The 20,106-nt window shown below is 39.5% G+C and overlaps 1 protein-coding gene across 1 annotated transcript in view; it reads left to right on the plus strand.

Annotated features, from left to right (window-relative positions):
• Positions 1-299: 299 nt before the first annotated feature.
• LOC123959129 (protein unc-13 homolog C-like) overlaps positions 300-20,106 on the plus strand; it is a 125,649-nt gene continuing 105,842 nt past the window's right edge. Inside the window, exon 1 of the mRNA XM_046033025.1 lies at positions 300-408. The gene's annotated coding sequence lies outside the window, so the exon portion shown is untranslated. The remainder of the gene's footprint in view (positions 409-20,106) is intronic.

The following is a 20,106-nucleotide window of genomic DNA, read 5'->3' on the forward strand; positions in this document are numbered from 1 at the left end:
CAAGTAAAGAGGCATGTGTTCTGGAGTATGATTGCAGTTTGGATGAGCAGTATGATGGAGAGTACAGTGAGGACTATGAAACCCAACTCACTGAGGACACTGCTGAATATGATGCAATGGTGGAGTATGTAGACGTAGAGGAACCAGATGAGACCGAGGACAATGATGTGACAGAGGAGATGGAAGAGGGTGACGAGGAGTTGGAGGAGATAGAGGAGATAACAGAGGAGGCCACTGATGTGTCTGAAAAAGTGGAGCATCAGCAGGAGGATGAAAACAAAAATGTTGCAGAGGAGAAGCCCATTGAAGCCCCACCCAAGAAACGCGTTCGACCCACATTCAAGGAAGCAGCACTGAGGGCCTACAGGAAACAGATGGCTGAACTGGAGCAGCAGATCTTGGCAGGGGGTATGACTCTTCATTCCCTTTTGTTTTTTCACAGTGTCACTTTAACTTTTGTACTGTTTTACAAGGCTGACATGGCAGGTCATAACTGTGTATCTCTCTATGACCCATAAGAATATACAAATAACAGTAACCCTAACAGTAAGCAGTTGTCAAAACTAACCTGAGACAGGGAAAATCCTCGGTTTTCTTGGTGCATTTTTAATTGGTCAGAAAAGACAAACAACAAGCAAACATCTGGGAAAGGGCAATGTGAATATATAATGTTAGCAATCGACTCTTAAGACTTAAGCTGTTTCTTGAAAAACTTCATGTTTCTCAGAGTTGACTTTATACCTTACTGAAATTAATATTAACCTAAGGCTGCCTACAAGGGAGAGAATGAAATCGATAAAGGTATAGTATGATTTGGAAAATACTTGGAAGTAATGTAGACTTTACTTTAGTTAATAAGCTAAAACATACACCAGTGGTATGGTCTGTTAGTCCTAAACACCCACTGGGTCCTCTGTGTTTTTAGTGGGTTAGGGTTAGGGTTAAGTGTTAATTCTGTCTGGTTTTTGTGGTGGAGACAGGCCCAAAACTTGATGGTTTAATATTGTTGCATTTATGGGAACCTCAGACTTTGATCCATTCAAAGGATGTCTGTTTGAATTAGTCTTTTAGTTGAAAAACTGAAGAGGGTACTCTCTCTGAAGGTGGATGTCAGTGGTACTGGTGGCATTGACTTTGAATTTGTATTCCCGTGGGACAGTACAAGATTCTCTTATAGCAGACTGTGGCTCAAGGGATAGGACTATCAAAAAACTACCGCCAATTCTTCAAAATGAAGAAAAACATGACTACAGTCTACAATTGGGTTTCATTGGACCAGTGTGAAAACAAAGTCTATACATTTTGACTTACCACAGAGAATGTTCTGTATGTGACTAATGTTTGCACTACAGTTTTTTAAAATTAGCTATTTAATTCTATACATGTATCAGAATATTATTCTAATACTATTATTTATTATTTTATCATATCATATTTTTCCCTCAATGCAGTAGTTGCCTTGAATCAGAATGCGTTATAGCCGATAGGTCAAGGCTTACTTAAAATTGTTGCAGTTTAAAATCAACAAAGGTGTATAAATGATTAAGATAGATTCATTAAAGGAAAAGAAGTCTTTCAACTGGAATGAAGAAAAAGGGACCAGGGAATTTCCACTCTTACTTAAAGTGAAAAGCTCTTGACCTACATATGTAGCTGCAACTGTGGTATTAATGGTGAGTTAGGTACTGTAGTACAGGGAACCCAGAAGACTGTGAGGCTGTGTGACAGATGTGTGCAAAAACCTTTTCAGTGGTCACATTCATCAAACACCCTGCAGAGAATAAATTCAGTACTGTTATTTACTGAAACTCTTAAATTAGGAGAGATTCCTTCTCTGGTATATGGTTGTATGTGACCGTGCCTGTCAACCTTTTAAGACCAACAAACTGCAGCTCATATGAGGTCTTACTAGGCAAGATAAAGATGACGGTATATTACCATCATCAGTACATTATCATTAACATTATTACCTTTAACATTTAAATGATTCAATAAAACAAAAAAATCCCCATGAAAAGCAACAACAGACAGGTGCTGGTAGATAGAAGCAATGAAAAATAAAAAACAAGCCACCGCACACTGAAATGACTTTACTATGATTTACTGTGAACAACAACTCCCTGAGTGAACCTGAGGAAGCCATAGGCGAAATGCTTTAAATTATTCTATTCAATTCACCCATACATGTCAACAAAGTGAGAATATTCGCAGAAGGGATGCACCAAAGCTGCTTGTTAAAATTAAGGCCTAATAGATGATTTTTTAGGCTAATACCAATATTAATATTTGAGAGTTTTAAAAATCTGGTACAATATATGGGCCTATACTTGTTATTAACACAAACAAGCATAGTTATTAAAGAACTGTGACCAATACATACTCAGCAGGACATTTTACAATTGAAAAACAAACTTGTCAGTGTTCTTTGGTGTATGTAATGGCAACATAAATATAAATATTTCCAAACATATCTTTGGCATTTCTGTATTGCAAGTTATTGTTATTTATTGACTGTGATTGTCCAGTTTTATTCTTATATTTTGCTGGTCTAATAGACAGAGAAGAGTTAAAAGTCAATCTCTTCATCCGTCATTGACTGACTCAGTTTGTTGAATTATGTGTGTGTGAGGTTAGGCATGCATAGACTCCGGGCATATGACACTAAATAAAAATGTGTGACCTTCCTATCTGTCCGATGGCTTTTGGCCGTTTCCTTCATCTTTCTATAAGTCAGTTAGTGGCCTTGTCTATTGTGATATATAGTGTTTCTATATTGATCTATAGTGTTTCCTGGTTCACAGTCATGTGTGAGTCCAGATGCCATAGCTATTGTTAGTTTTGTGCAAAAACATTTTGAGACAGGGTGAGAAAGGCCAGGATCAGGAGAACAAATATCAGGTAGTAATAACTATAATCAAAGGAACAGCTAATGCTTGTTTATGCTTTCATCCAAACTGACTATTAAAATGTGGTCAATGCCACCCGAGGAGGATTTTCCTAAAAAAAAAAACAACAATGTATAGATTCATACAAAAATAATCCCTCTTAATCATCACTTATGACCTACTAGAACTGTGTGGTGGTGTCTGTATCTGCAGAGACCCTGACCTCTGCCTGTTTAATTTTTGCTGTGGTCAGGAAGTTTCTGGGCATCAGCCTTTGGGCAGTGGGTGTGTAGCCTCCAGCCAATAACAGTGCTCAGGGTGTGAGGGAGAACGTAGTGACCAGGTTACATTGCTGTGCCCATCTCTCTCCTCTGCTCTCTGTCTGTGCCGTGGATGTAAAAAGAGCTGCAGGTCTGCGTGTGGGACTGAGCCACACACACACTCACAGAGCAGAGCAGGGAGGCCACAGGACAGGATGAAGTGTGGTTTAGGTGGGCATGTTTTTTGTGCTTTAAAACATCACTACTGTGAAACACCAGAAATCAGAAAATAACATTTTATTTCTCTGGTCCACTGCTTTCTCTTTCTCGTTGAGCCGGGGAGGAGGGGCCAACTTTGAATGGTGTGTCTACAAACAGCAACCGACCAATCCTACTTATTCTACCTTTAAGCAATCCTTGAATGTTGCATCACCACCAACTACCTGACATTTTACACAAATCTCTTTTACTTGCTCAAACAGAGTTGATACAAACTCTTCCAGTTATGCGTTTATAGGACATTGGGAGCAGTTACATTCATTTTTACTACAGATGAAGTAGCCGTAGATGGAAGCACAGACAGAAATACTTAACCCCCCCTCATTAGCTTTATGCCTTCATCTTTTGTAGCTGATGTGTGCTCATCATGCTCGTGCTCTGAAGCGTGCTGGCTGGTCCATGTTGGAGCTGTGAAGGGAGTCTCAGCAGTACTGCCACTCCTGCCAGGCCTGTCTTCAACTGACTACAGCAATGTCTGTATTCAGATGCTAATTCACACTCCCAAGGGCATTCTGTAACCAGGTCAGCCTTGCTTGGAATATTTATAGAGGTCTACTGCTGGAGAAGTTTACTGCTTGCTCCTGGGGGAGCAACGGAGGTAGACCCTCTTTATGCTTAGTGCACCATTTCTCAAGAAAGTGTGGATATGAAAAATGCAGATACAGCAAATGAAGAGTCTCTATTGTTGTTGTTTTAGGTGATACCATCCAATTCAAAGCACTGACTGATTCAGTACAGCTGTTTTCATCTGATTGTTGTAAACTGGGAAAGCCCCTTCTACACAGTTTACACTCAGAACTTGAAGGAGCTATGGTGCTAGTTTGCGATACTCTCAGATTAGACACTGATTGCAGTATTGTCAAATGGGCCTCATTATCATCGTGGCTGTACTTTCCCCCATTAAAACCGCAACAGTTGAAATCTCTGTTTAAAAAACAAAACAAGTGTAACCCATCTCTGATTAGGGCTGATAACCTATTTTACCCCATTTCATCTATTCCTGGTTCATGCCCATAGGGTTTCTATTTTTGTGCTGAAATTGAACTAAATAATCCCTCTGACAGCAGCCTGTCACAGCCTCAAACATTTAGTCATAGCTGAAAAAAATATGAACTGAGGGGAACAGTGAGTGCTAATACTGCACATATACAATTGTGTTGTCTTTTATAGTAGAGAATGGTCATGTGATATTGTTTGACTCATCAGATGGACAAGCAGTGAACAAATTGGTAGCACAGGCACCCAGGATGTTCACATCTCCCTGTGAGCTACCACATTTTATTACATCAAAGCCTGGAGGGTTGCAATCTCTCACACATCTCTTCTTAGGGCCTCCTGTTTTATCGCAAATCTGTTATCCTGTAAGTAATTTGTGAGATTATTATTATTAATAATAATAATAATAATAATAATAATAATCTTTATTTGTAGAGCACTTTTCAAAAACAAGTTACAAAGTGCTTTAACAAGTGTAAAGACAATAATACCCACGAGACAATAATACAAAAACAATACAAGCTAAAAGCATGAAAAACATTGAAAAGACTAAAATACACGTTTAAGATAAATATAAAATTAGTAAAATACAATAAAATAAAAGGGATAAAATAAAGTCAAATAAGATCGGGAAAGGCTCTCCTATAAAAGTATGTTTTAAGAAGGGACTTAAAAGAGTTCACTGACTCAGCCGACCTGATTTCCTTGGGTAGGCTGTTCCAGAGCCTCGGGGCCCTGACAGCAAACCCTCTGTCCCCTTTAGTTTTCAGTCGAGACTCTGGAACAGATAGCAGACCTCTGCCTGAGGATCTCAAGGTGCGTGCTGGTGTGTATGGGACTTAAAGGTCAGAAATATAACAAGGCGAGAGGCCATGAAGAGCTTTAAAAGTGATCAATAGAATTTTAAAGTCAATTCTAAAACATACTGGGAGCCAGTGTAATGAAGCTAAAATAGGAGTAATGTGGTCATATTTCTTTGTTCTGGTTAAAAGCCTGGCAGCTGGAGTTCTGGACAGTCTGGAGTCGATCAATAGATTTTTGGGTTAAACAGGTGAAAAGGCTGTTGCAATAATCCAGGCGTGATGAGATGAAGACGTGTAAAATGGTCTCGGTGTCCTTAAAAGTTAACATAGATTGAATTTTTGCTATATTTCTAAGTTGATAAAAACACGATTGAACAAGCTTTGTGGTGTGCTGCACGAAATTTAAATTACTATCAAACCAAACACCCAGGTTCTTTGCCACAGGCTTTATGTGATTTACTAGGGAACCAGCAGATGGCAGTATTTGTTTTGCCATCTAATGGGACCCAATGACCAGGATTTCTGTTTTGTCTGAGTTCAGCTGGAGGAAATTATTTGACATCCATTTTTCTAACTTCACAAAGGCAGTTGTTAAGTGAACTCAGCATTCCAGGGTCTGTGGATCTGTGGCAAGTATATTTGTGTGTCATCAGCATAAATATGAAAAGAAATGCCATGTTTATGGATAATATGTCCAAGGGGAAGCAGATACAAGGAAAACAAAATTGGTCCTAAGACCGACCCCTGAGGCACACCATATTTAACTGGACAGAACAAAGAGACATAGTTGTTTACAGAAACGCAAAACTTCCTATTTGACAGGTAGGATGAAAACCATTCTAAGGCAGTACCATAGGCTCTGCCATACTCCGTCATTATGCTTGCTCCATGTAGAGAGGGTTGCATCATCACCGTTCAATTTCAATTCTAGTAGCTTTATTGGAATGACTGCATACACTACAACAAAGAATTAACACATGAACAAATTGAAATTTCTGATATACCAGTGTCACCCAGTTGAACACAGATTGATTTGTTGTTCTAGACAGGTTTGTTTTAACCTTCTGTCTTTCCTCTCTGTTCTCTCTCTATAAAAAGCTTTCCCTCCTCCATCTCTTTCCCTTGAGAAGGAAATAGCCTTAACTGTGGCACTGGACCTTCACCCCAACTCAGTGTCAAAGGTCAATACAAAATAGAGACAGGAAGACATCAGCTTGAGGTGGAACATGACCTGGGGGATCAATTAGAAGGAGGAGAGAAATAACAGCAAACACTTTAATTCTGCCTCTCTTACAAAGCAGAGGTCAAAATGTGGCAGTACAGGGTGCATGTACATGTGTAGTCAGCTACTTAACTGAGAACATGTTCAAAAACAAGACATTAAGGCTGTTTTTGTCACTTTCATCACACCAGAAGTGTTTTTTTGAGAGTTCTGTGTTTGGAGAAGCATAAAAGCTGCCGTCTGCAGTTGTCTTTCTACATTCATACACAGTTAGCCACCACCCTTTCTCCACCTTTTATACCATCATGGTTTTAATGATTATTATGAATATAAATCTGCGGTCCAGATGTGACAACCAACACACACAGGAAGTTTAATAATGTGAGTTGCTGAATCAAATTATTGTGATCTGTCATTATGAACAGTATGAAAACACAGAAAACTTGACAGAAAAAGCTCACAAAACACACAATTAGTGAAAGCTCGCATTACCACATGAACCCTCTCACAGGTCCAAAACTTCCTCTGAAAGGTGCTACTTAATTATGACAAGCCACCCACCCAGGTATGTGTTCTGTGTCTTTCAGTGGGTTTCACAGCTGTGGCATAGATGGGGTACAGTGTTGCCATAGATGCTTGTCACAGTGTGGAAGGATTCACATGAGTGAAAAAGAAACTGTGGTAAAGACTCCTGTTGAGTTGAAGTGAACACATTGATCTAGGGTCAAGGATTTGGACCAAGTCCCAAAAAACCACAACAAAACACAACAAAAACATCCACAGGTGTACAGCTTTCATAGTCGTACATTCATACATAAAACTTGTATGCTTGTAGACTTGTGTACATAGGAAGGTATCACAATTGATGTAGCCTCTAAGAAGAACATTTCTAAATCTTTACAGTGTCAGTTAATAATTTTAATAGGTTAGTCCAGATGGTTTAAAACTTTGAAACTGCGGCAAACTGGCTTCTGCTGCTTTTACCACCAGGTCGGATTTAGAGGGAAATCTGCTGAATGCTTCATGGCACAAATCTACAAAATGGACATGTTGGCAGATTTTGTACAAGAATTATTGCAAATATTATAATAATGACAAATTTAAGTTTTCCCACATCCCACATGTAGGATATTTCAATCAGTATGAAAGAGACATGCTGTGGCTTAACGTAAAGCTTGGTGTCTGTTCCCATTACATTTCTTTCACTGCCACAGACAAGGAACAGTAAGAGAGCTGTCCTCAATCTGTAACCACATTAAACTGTCATCAGGAAGGATTTTCTCTTCTTAATTGAATTGACTCAATGAGTGGGCTGGCTGCATTGCTAACTTCAGTAGTCTGCCGGTCTGTCTTGTCTCTATTTCATTTCTGTTAATCTTGCTTTTGTTGGTTATGTCACTGTCTCTTCCCCTTTTTAATTTGGAGGTGCTTTATTGTTTCAAAATACAGAAATGTTCCCTGCCAAAGGACAAAACAACAAATTGCATTCAGAAGATTCAGTTAACAAAGCTTCATCAAATTCATCAAAACTTCATCAAGATTTTAACAAAAACAAAGTGTCAGTATCAAATCAATTAGTTAAATAAACTAATATATAATCTTAAAATTATTGCCAACTATTTTCCAGTGTTTAACTGTTGAGTTAAGATTGATTTCCAAATCATTTTATTAAGCTAAAAATCTTACATGGACATACTTAAACCATGTTACTGTACAAAATATACAGCAGTGAACATTTTGCTGTTTTTGATCCATCCTTGATTGGCCACAGAATGAGGGGAGCCTTACCGAGATGAGACTTTTCAGGTCAAATGCAGCAAACCCTGATCAGATAGATTCAGTAACTGCTTCATAAGCAAAGCCTATCAAGCCCAAGGTGTGATAGTTATCCTGAAATTCCATATCAAAAGCATACATTCTTAAATTGTTATCCAAACAGCTTGTTTAAATAGTTAAATGATTGACTTAATCACATATAACACAGCAGAGATGTGGGTGGCAATGGATCAGTGGATAAGACACATGCCTTTGGTGGGGGAGATGAGGGTTCAATTCCCACTCCAACAAATGTGTCCCTGAGCAAGACACCTAACGCCTAGTTGCTCCAGAGTCGTGTGACCTCTGATAACAATTGTAAGTCACTTTGGATAAAAGCGTCAGCTAAATAAATATAATGCAATGAAAACAGGATAAAATGTTTGCTGTTATCTTCCAGTCAGTACTGTGTCAATCAGCAGCTGAGCTGTGCATTGAAAATAATAAGCCAGTTACAACTGATACCAAACATTAGACGTAAAACATATATCTGTAAGCACATCTCTAGGAACCACAGCATAATACCTCTTTATGTGTGCTGCCCTGGATGATGTGTGTTTCTCTGTGGATATTTATCCTGCAGGTTTGACAGTCTCTATCGACGCTCTGCAGAAATTATGGTCTGTGAAGATGAATAGAGTCCGACTCAGCTGAATCCAAAACCTGCTGCTAAAGCAAAGTAAACTCCAAGCCATAACACTAATACTCGTTCTGTAGAGCGACATCAAAAGTCACTACCTGTCAAATCATGGACAGTATGTATTTGTGTATTTATTCATAATTATTTTAGTTCACTTTAATATTCATGATATTCTGTATGTGCTTGTAGTTACATGAATGTTTATGAGTGCATGTATACATATGCTTGTAATGAATCCCTAAGTGAATGTGTATGTTTATATGTTTGAACATGCTGGTCTGCATCAGTGCATTAAGTGGTAGGGGGGCATGAGAGTCAGTGTCAGTGGGGGGCTTTGTTGATAAGGGAAGCAGAACATGCTAAGAATGTGTTGCTGGGGTGTGAGGTTTTGGTACTGATTTTCCGCAGAGGGGAGTGTATGAAACAGTTTGTGTCCCACATAGGAGGGGTCGGCCAGAAACTGTACTGCTCACCTTAGAGTCCTGGAGGCATACAGGTCCTACAGGGATGGTAGATTGCTGCCAGTGATATTCTGCAGTCTGCACTTGTCCGGCAGTGGCAGCAGTGTACCAGATGGTGAAGGAGGAGGTGAGGGTGGACTCAGTTATGGCGGTGAAAAAGTGCACCAACATTGTCTTTAGCAGGTTGAACTTCAGCAGGTGAGAGTCTTTAAAGGAGTGGGGTGCTTAGGTTTGAAGTTGGTAATCTGTCTGGAGGGGGTTCAAAGCAGAGTCATTGGCAGAGTGCAGTCATTTAGCTTCTTGCACTACCTTGCTAAACCTGCACTTTGACTCCTTAAACCTGGCCCTGTTTCCTCACTTAAATGCTTCTTCCTTTATCAAACTTAGCTGTCTGAGCATAGCCATGAACCAGGGGTTGTCGTTGTTATAACTCACCCTGGTATGTGACAGTACAAAGCAGTCCTCACAGAAGCTGATGTAATTTAGAATATCACAGCCTCTATGAACTCTTGCTGATTGTAGGAAGACGACATACTATAATTCCACAAGGGAAAATTCAATGTTTTTCACTCTGTTGTTAATTAGTTAATATTGCACACACACAAACATGGAGAGATGTCAGAGCGAGAGGGGTGCCACTCAGTGCAGCGCCCCGAGTTGCTCAAAGCCACCTTTGGCAGTGCCCGGAAGGTGAACTGGCACCTCTCCAGATACAAGTCTACACTCCATAACTCTGGTCCAAGCTGAACTCAAACCGGCAGCCCTCCGGTTTCCAGCCAAGTCCTCAAGGACTGAGCAACTGCCGCCGTGCAGAAGCAGACCTGAACATCCCAGTTAGTGCAGTCTAAACACACTTGAAAGTCCTCTATAGTTTGGCTGCGTCCGAAAAGTATTTTTTGCTTGGGAAGGTTCCTAACTGAGTGAAGTGACCCGGAAGTATTTCAGTGGCAGCCATGATAAGAGCTGGTCGAATTCTCTAAAAGCTAAGGAAAGGAGCCTCAGTGCTTCCTTTCATAGGCCCAATCCCAATGTCCACCTTCACAGACTCACAGACTTTGAGGCGCGCTCCCGGGAAGTCCGTTAGGGCTTAGGGCTGTCCCACTGTCAAATCGTCAAGTGCGCGAGGGCTCTCTCGCGGACATTTTGAGCCCTTTTTAGACCCTTTTCGTAAGTTTGCATTTCTGCAGACTTTGTCTGAATGCAATCAACTTATTACAAACTGAGTTTATTCAACTATTTATTTTAGTATTTGCTTAATGATGCTGTTTTGATCAACAATAGTGAATTGATTATTGACAAATTGACATTTACCTTTTCTCCACTCTGTAGGGCAAGAGCCAGCAGGACTTAAAGATCAGGCAAAAACATAAAATAGAAAGTATGCAACTTGTTTCAGCGTTGTCAAGGTAACGTGATAATGTGTCAAAGTGCTGTCCCGTTCCTGTTTACAGCATTTTGAGCCCTTACAGCCTCTTGCACTCAATCACTTTCCAAGTGACGTCAGTAAAGTCTGTGAGGGTTCAGGGCTTAGGGTTTAGGGGGGACATTGGGATTGCCATATCTCCTTTAGTACAGGGTGCACCGGGCCATCCTTTACAAAAGGAAAGGAGAGAATGGCGTCCCACAATTCCTTGCAGCGCCAATGTTTAAAGCGACACACGTTCTCAAACTCAAATGATCTATTCTTTGACCACATTTAGCAAAATCCTTGCAACACAGACACACATTATGATACTTGAATAAGACTCTCACAATTTCCTTCTTTCTTTTGGTCTGTTTTCTTTTGGCTTTGCTGTAATCTGATACTGTTTCAACACCGTTTTATGCCATAACTTGCTAAAATGCATATGACTTGAGGCTAGTCTTCTAATGTGATAAAGGTGAGGATAATGTTGCAGCGAGTAGGTTCATGTTATGTATTTCCAGCCTTCAGCAATATCATTAATTGATTTTACTTCAGTCACAGATGCCGACACCCTTGCCTTAATAAAGGCCATCAAGCTGGATGATCTCTACAATAAATGTAATGTATTGTTTCAGTGTTTCCCACACACTGATTTATTTGTTGCGGCCTGCCAATTATCATTATCTAAAATGGTCAGCGCATATATTCACTCAGGACCTCCTCTCGCTCGGTTGCTCCACCTATCTCTCTCTCTCCACAGTTACACTGTCATTCTGTGGGAAACATTGTGTTTACAAACAATAATTGGGATTCATGTTATAAAATGTGATAAATGTAAGTCGGCAGGAGGGTGAGAAAGCATTCCCAATGTGACAACCCTTTCCATTATTTCGTGACAGGTACCCTACAGGCCTTTTTACTATCTTGATTATGAAGTAGGCCTACAAATACATTCCACCGTGTTGTCCACCTTTAGGTGGCCTGCATTAAAACAACTCCTCTTTTCCTAAGTCCTTATGAATTCTCCTTCACATCTTTCCTTGACCTCATGACGTTTACATCAAGATCAAGGAAAGGTGGTTAGGAAAGAGATTGTTCTGACTTTTCGAACGCAACCTTTGACTGGTCCACTGCTTTGATGTCCTCACTACAGGTTTATAGAGCTTTAGTTTATGCCTGTATGCAGGAATCAAGTGGACCACGACATGGTCAGAGTGACCCAGTGCAGCTCTGGTGCCACGTAGTTGGCACTGCTTACGGCAAGGGTGCCTAAGGCGAGGGTGTCGGCATCTGTTACTGTAGTGTAACAGTGATCCAGATTATTCTTCTCACTGGTCGGGCATTTAATAAACTGTATGTGGGGAGATCACGGCTGAGATTTCTTTGTTAAAGTCCCCAAGGACAATAACTAGGTTGTCCGGGTTAGTCCACTCCACACAGACGTGGCGCGTTCCTTTACGTTAGCTTGCAGTGTAAAAAGAGATACTGCCACCTTCCGTTTTGCCGAAGAGATCTGTGTTTCTGCTCCCAGCCTGCATTTAGAGCCAAGAGAACCTGATATGGAGAGAGCAAAAAAGAGTACTGGCAGCTTGTGAGAAGTGCTGGTGCACAAGAAAAAGTCATGGTACACCAAGGAGTAAAATGTAGAAGTGCTTGTAGTGCATATGATGAGTACCAGTCCACTTCGAGATCTGGTATGTATGTCTGGTTCCCAGCGTTGCTCCCTGCACTGAGCTCTCTGATTTGTTTGTGACTCATTTTGAACACAGTAACCAATAGCTTTTACAGTTCTCAGTTTCTTGCTCTGCTGCTGGGTCCCTGCTGGCCTGCAGATTACAGCTCAACATTGACTGTCACTAAAAAAAACGAAAAACAGGAGGGAGTGAAACCAAATTATTAATTTCACAGAGCTGTTGGTTGTATGTGTGCTGCAGCTCCTAGATAATGACACTGTTTATTTAGAGTTTTGACATGACTTACATCAGTGACAACTGAGGGTTTTGGGGTAAGCTAGCAAGTGTGTCCAAAAACCAGAAAGCAACACAGATCATTAATAATGTATGTGTGGTTTTGCCATTTTCTTTGTGCACAGAAGCAATTGCATCCAAACATATGTGTCAAAATAACCCTGCAGTCTTAAGTCTTGTTAAAACATTTTACTGATATTTACAGCTTACAAAATAAAAACTTGAACATGGTAAAATGGAGCAAAAACAATTTAGTAAAACACACTGGTGTGCTCCTGAAGCCTAGGAACGTGATCTGATTAATTAACAAGCAAAGAAATAACTTGTTCTAGACTCAAAAGTGAGAGCTCTAGTTATTGCTCATACTAAAAACTCTACTCAGGCGGAGTAGAGAGAGATCCAGCTAATATCAGAATATTAAATGATGTAAAATACCAGATATTTCCATGGATTCCTGCTTTGTATCAATGATCCTTTTAAAATTCTAAATATAAGTACGTTTATACTTTATTTTATTATCTCTAGCTTCAGGTTCTTACACTATAACTTGAACATCATATTCAAGTACTGTACTAAAGTAATGTTGAGCTACTTGTACTTTACTTGAGAATTACAAGTAATTAGCTACAACATTAAAGTGATGCTTATACATTAATGCATCAATATTATTCAATTATATAGTTATTAGTTATATAACAATATATAGTAGTATAGTATTTTTACTTTTGATACTTTAAGTAGAAGTTTACATGTAACAGATTATTAATGCACTGTGGAATTGATACTTTTACTGAGGTAAAAGATCAGAGTACTCCAGCACTGTTTTGTATTCAACATTGGCATGTGTAGGGATGTAGGGACGACATCAGTGAAAATTAGGTCTCACAGAGCCCACCAGAAGTCGTGGTGAGGTCTTTTCCTTTAGACCTGCAAATTTCATCAGAGTGTTCCTCAAGATTAATGGTCGCACACTGAAAGACTAGAGATGAGGCTTAGCGATGAGTTTGGAAGCAAAGTTTTCTTAAAAGAATGCACTTGAGTTATTTTATTTTCTTCACTGCGAAGGCCTTTATTCTCTTTCACCAACACAATATCGGGGACTTTTCTCAGATACCAATTTATCAGTGGAGTCAGTGAAGGATTACACAACTATCTCAATTAACCAACGCAACAAAAAGGCTCATTCATTTATTTTACCCAAATATTTAAAGCCAGACTACATTTCCCGAGTCTCCTGAGACTTTTTCTCACTTCTTCAGAAAAAAGCATATTAACCCTTTGATGGACACAGTAGTACATATGAGTTACACAGGGAGGAGAACTGCTTAGCCCCACAGTTTGGAAAGTGTGCTATAGCAAGAGTCATTGAAGATACGTGTAAATGCAAATGAGGACTACAGTATCTAAAGCTGATTTACATACCACAGAAGTACAGCCTGGTCTGCTCTGATCTTTCTTTATATGACTGGAGACTAAACTGAATGCAGAATTGGGACAATGACCATTTGCATGCTTTAACGCTCAGGAGATTATGTTGCTTTTTTATTGGTGCCAGAATCTCTTGGATCTGTTATCAAAGCGTTGTCTAGAAATCTAGTTTAAAGAAAGGCTTGCCAGTTCAGTGCCAACCTCTATGAGGGAAGTCCCAGCGTGTCCTCACCAGAAAAATGTCCATATAGGTTGATTGTTCAAGCAGCTTTTTAAAATGTTTATTGTTAGGCTGCAACCTCTAGTAGCAGTGGTAAGTATGACAGGAGCAAATTCAGTCAGGTGACATAGAATAAAGAGATTATAAGCAAACAACTTTTAAAATGCTTGTTTTTAAAATGTTGTTGTTGATCAGTTTCAGATCAGAGGAGATTCCGGAGCAACTCCAGGTGTTTATTAGTCCAGAAGCTCCAGCTCTGCCCCGACTCTCTCATCCAGAGCTCCCCGTCATATGACTGTTGTCTGTGGGCGAGCAGCGGCTCTGTCCCTCTGCTTCGCCCGGCCCTCCCCACACAACACTCTGCAAAGCCCCACGATAAGCACACATTTTTTGTTCAAGGTGAATATTTTAAGCTCACGTAAATTTTGCATGAATTTTTGTATCTACTTGTATCTTAATGTCATATTTTTAGCAACAGTACTGCTAAGGCTTTGAGAAAAACAAAATTTTGCTTGTTGTGTCTACTATATATTGTATGTGTGCAGTATGTCTGCCTTTAAGTTGTAGCTAGCAGGATTTAAAGTTTGTCGTTGTAATGGACGTGTTGAGTTACAAATTTTCAGCTATCCATCTCTAGATGAGATTTGCTTTCATTTTAACCAAAACAGCTCACTCTTCAGTTCTAATTTATGTGCCATAACTTTGAATTGAAGCATATTTTGTGCATGTGCTAAGTCTATTTGCTTTCCACTTATTAATGTGAATGTTCTATAAAAACTGCAGGACTTCACTACTTACAACACAGGCATTTTCAAACCACATAATTCACCCTAATAATTCACCCTATGATTATTACCCAGTGGCTAGTGGGATGTAGAAACTTTTCTCCTACAAACTACTGCACACCTCAGCAAACTTTCAGATTGAGGCTGTGTGCACTTCTAGAATAAAAAAGAGCTGGTATCCAGGTGGCCTAAGGGTTTATTGACCATGTCATCACAATTTGAGTCGAGGACCAGGGGAGGTAGGGAACTCTGTTGCATGTCGTCCTTCATCTCACTCCCCTCATTCTGTCTACTGTCTCCTGTTTAATTAATGCAAAACTCTCCCCAAAGTATCTTAAAAGAGCCCAAATGTGCAAGAATCCACCACTCATTGATCAAAACAACAATCAGAGCCTGAGTGAGAGCATGCGCCAGGAGGTGCAATATAACATTTTCATTTTAAAATGCAGCCCTTTTGCTGACGCCGTTTTCATTTTAAAACTCTGGGGTAGCTTGTTAGTGCTGACAGGCAAAAACGAGGACTTTGTAAACAATAACGCAGACACACACATTTGGCTTCCTGATTGGGTCTTGTCAGTCTTTGCATATTCCCGATTCGTCAGGCTCCTATGACATGACCCCTCTCCAGAAGAAAACATACAACTTCAGCCTGGACTACCAGCAGTGAATAAAACATAAGCCATGTTTCCATCCAATTGTCATGCGAATTTTAAGAACTTTTGAAATGTCGCAAAAAAGAATAACAAAAGAACAATGCAAATTAGGTGCTTTTCCATCAACAAGACGTATAGGTTACAAACCAGGGAGAAACAAAACCTGTTGCTAGACCTTACGAATAAGAATCTGTGAAAAATGGAGACAGATCTTCAGGATTGTGTTTCAAGCAGGCCGTGTCCCGTGCGTAATGGCAATATCTGGGAAGAAGCCAACAGCGGAAACAGCTGATCAGATGTGAGTTACAAGTTAGCTACGTCAGAACTTATTCAGCAAAAGTGTTTCCATCTCCCATTTAGTGCATTAACTCTTTTTCGACAAAGGCAAAAACCACCTCACGCAAGCGTAAAAACTTTTTTGTGAAATTAAGGATTTTTTTTTCAAATGTTGCCGTTTCCATCTACCTTTTCTAATGCAAAACTTCGAAATGTGCATAAAAAAACCTTGATGGACTATAGATAATGAATTACAAGCATTACTGAGCTTGATGTCTTTGCTAGCAGCTCTTCTATCGTTGAATCTTCGGCAGCTGCCGAGTACACAATCTGCTTTCTGTATACACTGGCGCGCGCATGTCCAGGTCATGTGATTTGCATTTTTAGTTGTTTTAGTACAGACGGACATCAACACTGATTTGCGGCTAAAATGCTGGTGTGGACAGAGATCGAAACAAAGACATAGTAATGTAGATGTAGCCTAAGTCAAGCTCAATATCTTCAGCGCACAGCTTCAGGAGTTTTGGAAACACAATGGCTAAGAAACAACCACCAGCAATGAAAGAAACGTTCTGCAGTCAAAAATAACAATTGAACATACAATGCAAAACGTTCTGTGTCTCTGCTGCTCGTATCACTCTCCGCTAAGCCCCGCCCACCACCTACAACAAGGAGCCAGTTGCCTCTCCAAACCTGGTGACCATCTCGCCAGGACCCTGTTACTTATTGCATCGACTCGCCTTCTCAAAGACGCCCCTCCAATGCTTTGTGGCCCAGGGCAGAGTGCTCCAAGCCTCTGAGGAAGCTGCGACAATGTCTAACACCAGGATGAGAGGCTAGTAGTCCTGGCGCTGATTGGTTGTTTTGACTCGGGGCCAGGGGATTCTTGCAAATGGCATGAGCAGCAGTAGGAAGCGCCAGAGGAACATGATTTTTTTCACAGATTAGCTGTCTCATGTGCTACTGTCAGGATATGGTGACAGTTTTAGCAAATATGACACAAAATTATTTTTAAAAGAATTCCCTTCTGCTGCTTTAACTCCACAGAGCAGTATCATACATTGTCATAATTCACTCAGCATGGTACTGATAAATAGAAGGACTGCGACATTTCACCTTGACAAAGCTGAGAAGGTATGCAATGCTCCTTCCATTCATCACTATCGAGGATCTCTGCTAAGACGAAGCGCTTTATTTGCGTCATCTTTATGAGTTTTTCTTTCTAAACTGCTCACTTAATCCTTCTCCAAGTCGTCAATGTTTCACTTACAAAAGAGGAAACAGAGATGAAGAGAGCGCTTAGATTAGCTTGGTGAGGAAACAGGAATCCTTTGAGTGAAGTGAGCACTTTAATGACGTTTTAATCAGCGGGCTAACCGACATGCGCTGCTATCGAAGTCACAAAGAATGTCAACACCAGGATTATCAACATCTCTTTAATCTTTAATTAGCCTTTATCAGAACTGTCACATAGCAACAGAAAAAAGTCATACACATTTCAGCTCCCTGAAAGAGAAGCCTTTTATGTTCTTTTAATACATGAAAATACCCATTTTGTTCTGTCAAAATAAATACTGAAGAGTTTTATAAAAGTGTTTTTTTTTTGTCTCCTTTGGACAGTTTGTGGAATTTCTTTTCTTTATATACACATTCATGCTGTAAGCTGCAAATATAAATGAATAAATTAAAAAAAGAGAGGGAAGGGATACAGGGCATGAATGACACAAAACACAACTCAGAAAGTTGCACAAATGGAAGCCACTGTCAAAATCATGCTTTTTGCGCCACATTTCCATTGGTATAATTCTTTCTTTAATGATAAAACTGTCCTGCATCCTGTAATTTCAAGCAATAGCCTCTCAATCAGAAGCTAACAAACTATTCCTTGAAACGTCTGAAGGCTGGAAATTAGTTGACATTCTTTCTCCTCACTTTTCTGCAGAAAATGTGGTATAAAGTAAGACTTAGATAGTGGCTGCATCTGAGAAATGCTGCAATCAGGTAAGATGTAAATGTCTAAGGGATATTTTCATTTTGCAAATAAAACAGGCGCTGAGGCTGAGGCTGAGGCTGAGAACTTCAGTACCAAATATTACCTGGGAGGTTACATGAATGTATAATCCAGCATTTGAAAAAAAAGTCATCGACATGTGCAAAAACTAATGAAACCAGAAACTTGGTGATTATTCCGGATAAATGCTTGCTTACTGGAGCTTCTGTTTCTGTTTGAAGAAATACTGAACCATCAATAACAGGAACAGTTTCTTTTCCAAAAAGAAACACAAATGTTATTCTAAAAATGAATTCAACATACATACTGTACCATGGGATATGTAGGAGGCAAACGGCTTTAAAAGGCTACAGATTCTGCTTAAAGAATGGATTCTTAATGGAATAAAATACCTTAATTATCTTTGATACTCCTGATTTATCCTACAATGCAACCCTCACCAATCACCATGTCAGCAGGACTTAAATACAGTATTTAGTTGGTCTGTATTAGTGGCAGTGCTGCTTTCTAGCTCTAAAACATCCGAAAGGTTTCCAATATTCTGATAAAAGATCCTTTCATTTATCTTTTCTAATTGCTTCTGCTTTGTATAAATTCATATTCTGTCCGAATGTGTGTGGTAGTGGATCGATCTGTGCTGCTTTATGAGCAAATCAGGGAAAATGAAAAGCGAAAGATAAAATAAGAACTGTAATCATCAGTTCTGTGTTTCAATCTTTAGATAGTCCCAAAGAGTGTTGAATTAAATTTGAATTCTTGTTGGTTGGGTTAAAAAGGACAAATGGTGAGTGTTGATTAGTTATATATCTTTCTTTGTCTGTAAAAAAAACTTTGAGAAGTGCCTGTTATATGATAAAGGGATATTTCACTTAAAATGCAATCAAGGAAAACTAGCCATGTTTCCATCCAATTTCATGAGAAGTTTAAATGGAAATGCAAAAACGAAAACAAAAAAAGAAACTGCGAATTAGGTGCATTTCCTTCAGCTGGTTTGGAGCTAATAAACCAGGCTACAGCAAGCGTAGTTCTGTCAGACCTTACACATGGCTGTAATAAACAAGACGTATGCATTCCAAACCAGAAATAAAACCAGTTTCATGGACCTGAGGACCATGGATCACTGATATTTACTCAACCTGCCCTTTACTTGGTGATTTCCTACATGTCCCAAAATGACATTCAGCAACCTCCAGAGAAAGCTGGATTTCAGTCAAGGTGGGTGTTTGGAAATTAAGTTACTTTCTTAACCCTCAGTGTGTCTGTGGTTGCATTCATGCATCCTTACAATAGAACAATTCCAAGGCTACATTGCATTCTTGTCTTTTCACTTACATCCTGATATCATCAAAAGACGTATAAATAACATGCCAGTTTCTTAAGTCATTTCGTGTGGTACTCCAATGCATTTTTTTTTATTTTTGCATGTCTTACATTGTATAGAAACGGCGTGACATTTTATGCCAGCTGTCACAGAGAAAAACACCAGGTGTGGGATGTAAATAACCATGAAAGTCTGACAATAAGGTGGTGGTGGGGTGGTTGGATGGATGCTAAGCCGGTCCCTGACCAAAAAAGAATTAAATTAAAAGACAAAATGAGTTTTATTTAATTTTTTTAGTTACGTAGGGACTAAACAGCGTTAAATCACATGCGGAAAGCTTAAAATGCATTGGCATGGTACGCGAAATGTCCTTAAAAGTGGAGTGCCATCCCATGATATCACGTTGTCACTTAAGGTCCAGTAGGTGCCGAAACTGACCTCTGTACCTCTTACAAAACAAAATGGCTGCTTTAAAAATAAAGTATTCGCTTTGATTTTGAACGACTGATATATTCTATTTTTCACTTCCTTAAATTGTTCATATGTCAAAGCATTTTTTGGTGTGAAAATTACAATAAAATTATTACAACATTGATGCCTATGATGATTTCGGAAAGCCAAGCAGGCGTTAGGAGACAGTTTAGTTGGTCTTTATCTCGCTAACGAACACAGAATTCAG

Source organism: Micropterus dolomieu, linkage group LG20 (assembly GCF_021292245.1).
Source record: "Micropterus dolomieu isolate WLL.071019.BEF.003 ecotype Adirondacks linkage group LG20, ASM2129224v1, whole genome shotgun sequence".
NCBI lineage: Eukaryota > Metazoa > Chordata > Actinopteri > Centrarchiformes > Centrarchidae > Micropterus > Micropterus dolomieu.